Source organism: Pteropus alecto, unplaced genomic scaffold (genome assembly GCF_000325575.1).
Source record: "Pteropus alecto unplaced genomic scaffold, ASM32557v1 scaffold63, whole genome shotgun sequence".
Taxonomy (NCBI): domain Eukaryota; kingdom Metazoa; phylum Chordata; class Mammalia; order Chiroptera; family Pteropodidae; genus Pteropus; species Pteropus alecto.
The window spans coordinates 5,021,781-5,026,057 of record NW_006434897.1 but is presented as its reverse complement, the minus strand read 5'-3'; positions in this window follow the sequence as shown (position 1 = coordinate 5,026,057).

Below are 4,277 nucleotides of genomic sequence, written 5' to 3'. Positions count from 1 at the left end.
TGTAAAACTGTTCTAGGCCATCTCTACCTGCATTTGTCCATTCCAATCACTCTCTGATTCCCATCAATGTCACCACATCTTTCTTTTATAATTTCAACTCCAGTGTGTACCTTTCATTCAAAATGTAATTTGTTGCACGTTTCTATAATTTGGTTGAAAGACATTTGAGAATGAGTGTTAACTTGTAAATTTTAAAGTTCTAGTAAACAACTGATTGCTGATTTTAATGTTTTTATGTATTTACTTTTATTTTCCCTCAACGATTAGAGGCTAAGTTTGTTAGAAGAAATGGCTTCATTTTAAAAAGAATCTGACAATTAAGCAATTTATTCATTTAAATTTTTTTTTTTATAAATAAAAATCATTAATGTATTAAGTCTTGGAAAGATTCCAAGATAATCCTAAGTTTTTAGAAAAATATTTACCCTTGGAAATATTGTTTTTCCAGTTTAACAGAAAATACATACTCTTAAAAAGTTCTTCCACAATTTTTCTCTCACAAATTTGTGCATTTTTTTCAAGTTAGAATTTGTAATGTATGAAAATGTTTGCATGGTGAGGAGGAGTTAGTTTCTAATGCACCACATCTTGTTCATTGAAAATACAGAATTGAATCATTTTGAGTATTTCTGAAAGCTGGAAGTTAATGTTTAAAATTACTGAAGAGAAGGCGGAGCCTTTTTTTCAAAGCCATAAAAAGGAATAATTGCGATGACACACCACAGTATGCATTTTATACTGTTGAATGATGGCAGCTTCACTTTTGGCTCCATGCCCCAGAGGCCTAGCACACCCGAGGAGCATTGTAAAAGCTGCCTAACGCACACCCTGGCATGCGTGTGCCCACTTTTACAGCCGGCAATAATTTTAAAGAAACATACAGTACCTAATAGGTAACTTTTTCAGAAGACAAGATGCAATCAATAAGAATACAAACCTTTTGTATAATAGTATTATTAATAAGTGAATAAATAACAATCTCTTTTTGAAATGCTTAACCAAATAGCACTTATAAACTATTTTAGATCTTTATTACTTTCTGATAATGCTAAGGTAATAAAGATTTGAGTATATGGATAATGAATCACATAATCTTCTTGAAAATGGGATTTGTACTACTTTTTAATCTAGAGTCATTCAACTGCAACATGCAGTACCACATTTTTCAAATGAGAATGACTTAGTTGCTCTCTTATGGAGGTATAATATTATATCAACTACAGTAGAATTGCTAATACTTCTCACAGTTAATATTCTTCTTTATCTGAGTGCTAATAAAAGTTAACACCCTCAAATTATACCAAAATAAATAATATTTTATAAATAAAATATAAGAAATCTGATTATCTTGGACAATTTTTTATTCTTTAGCAACTGGATAAACCATCTAAACATTCATAAGAATTGACCATTCATTGAAGTAGATGCAGGCTTTGTGTAGACTTGACTTTATAATCTGGTGGGTTGGGAATTGCCTCTTTGAAAATATAAATACAACATTAGATAATAAAGTAAATAATTAGGATTTAAAAATCCCAATAAATCACTGGAGACTTGGAGAGTCAGTCTACTCTCTTTTAAGATGTCTTTAAGCAATTTATCAGAAAAGTTTACATAAAAATGCTTTCTGATTGCAACCTGCCTTTCCTTTCCCACCTGGAACTCTCCACAACTGCTAGCAACAAGTGCTCGAGGTGCCCACACAAGAGAGGGGCCTTGAAGCTTAAGTTTTATTAATTTCATAGTAACCCTGCTTCTGTTGTCCATATAGAATACTGATGGAAACAGTGGTAAGTATTGTTTAGGACTCTGCCCCTTTCAGAATTAATATTTCTAGGTTCAACCTAAGACTGTGGGCAAGAGTTGAGTCAAGGTTAAGGGTCCACCCTTAGAGGGAAATTATTAAAATATTTTTATTCTACAATTTTGACTGTATTTCACTCCCTTGCATGCTATCAACTGGGAGAGATTAATGTACAGAAATGGGAGCAATCCACCTTTTCAAGGACCCTGGCTCTGAACCAAAATGTGAACTAAGCATCTTGGAAGCATTTTATTCTCAGCCATCCACAGTTAAAATACTTGTGTATAAGTTCATCATTATAATAACAACACAATAATAAGTGGTTTGTAATTCCTATCAATGAATCCTCTAGGAAACTAGATGCCAATTTGATGCTATAAACACATTAAGAAGTGATTAAACTTCTGAGAGGATTTTAGTAAAATGGACTCACAGGAATGAAGCCCACCCTAAGGAGTCAGATGATTTAGCTCTTTACCACTGGGCAGATTTGGCAGGGTTCAAGATTGGATCGAAGAAGTAGCAGGAAGTTAGAGTGTATAGGGCCTGTTTCCTTTGTAGTAACTTTAAGTTCATTCTGAGTAAAAGAAACAAACAAACAAAACATTGGAGGGTTTTAAGTAGAGAAATGGCATGATTATTACGTAAAAGGATCACTCTGCTACTATGTCGATAATGGACTATAGGAAGCAAGGGCAAACCCAGGGAGAGATTATTACTGTAATTTAGACAAGAGGTGATGGCAGTGGTCATATTCCAGATATATTTTGAAAGTAGAGCAAACGGTATTTGTTTGATGGATTGTGTGTGAAGTGTGAAAGAAAAACAGGAGTCACAGATGACCACGAGATTTTTAATCTTAATGATTGGGCAGATTACCTAAAAGAAGGAAGACTGCATGTATAACATGTTTAGGCACAAACAATCAGGAAGTTATTTTTGACCAAATGTTAACTATGAGATGCCTATTGGTCATTCAATGGAGCTATCAAGTAGAAAGTTCTGTGGATGAAGCTGGAGTTTAGGGACGAGGTCCAGACTGGAGGTATCAGGTTATGAATAGTATTTAAAGTCATGTGATTGTAGGAGCTCATTAAGTGAGCAAACATAGAGAAGACTAAAGATTGAGCCTTGGGACACTCTAGAGTTTAGAAATTAGGAGAATAATTAAGACTTAGCAAAGAAGATTGAAATAGTGTTGCCAGTAAGGTAGGTGGAAAAGGAGGACAATGGGTACTGAGTAAGTATGAGTGGAATGACTTGATCCTGCATACCTATTAACATGGAAAAACATCTATTGGAGGTATTCTAGAGGAATATGCAGTAGCAGGTTTCTCTCGCACTCTGGGGCAGGGCACAGGGATCTAGGATGGCCAAGTGCTGTTTTCCAGTTAAATATCCCAGTCCTTAGGCTATAGGCATAAAAAGCTGCAAGACTAAAAAGAAGACTCAGCTGCTCCCCCTTGATGTAATCAGGGACTACGATTCAAGAAGCCTGTGATTCTATCTGTAAAATGAGCCCAGGGCACATTTTATCTGTGTGATTAACCCAGGAGCATTCTGAAAGAGAAAAGAGTAAGAGGTTATATGGAAATGAAGGGAAGGGGGCATACAGGTCGTCTCTCCTCTAAAAGTTCCATTCCTCTTCATGGCTTTAATTCTCAAATATGTTCAGGAGATTTACCCTTCATACATCACTATTTGAGGCCCCATAGGCACCTCATACTCAGTATGTTTAAAATCGAGACACTACTCTTTCAACCCATCATAATCTACACTACCCTTCCCTCCCCCACCCCAACCACCAGATACGTATTTCTCCTGCTGTTATTTTTTACCTTAGTATATAGTCCTGTTTTAGCTTTTTGTGTGTGTGAAAAATAACCACAAAATCTCAGTGACATACAACAATTCACATTTATTTTTCACTGATGGGGCTATGGTTCAATAGGCAGTTTTTGCTTTAGGCTGTGAGGTAAGTTCAGGTCTGTTCCATGAGTTTCATTCTGGGGCCTAAACTGAAGAGGCAGTGGCTACCTAGGGCATGCTTTCCTATTAGGGGAGGTAAGAATCTGCCAGAGGGGTAAGTGATACCTTTTTAAGTTTTAAACTCTAGAGACTTTAACACCTCATTGACACTAATGGACAGATAATCCAGACAAAAAAAATCTACAAGGAAACAATGGACCTAAAAGACACACTAGACCAGATGGATTTAATAGATAATTTCAGAACATTTCACCCCAAAGCAGCAAAATATACATTCTTCTCAAGTGCACATGGAACAATTTCCAGGATAGACCACATGTTAGGACACAGATCAAGTTTCACTAAATTTAAGAAGATTGAAATCATATCAACCATCTTCTCTGACCACAATGGTATGAAATAAGAAATCAACCACAAGAAAAAAACTGGAAAAAAACCAAACATATGGAGGCTAAATAACATGATACTAAACAATGAATGGGTA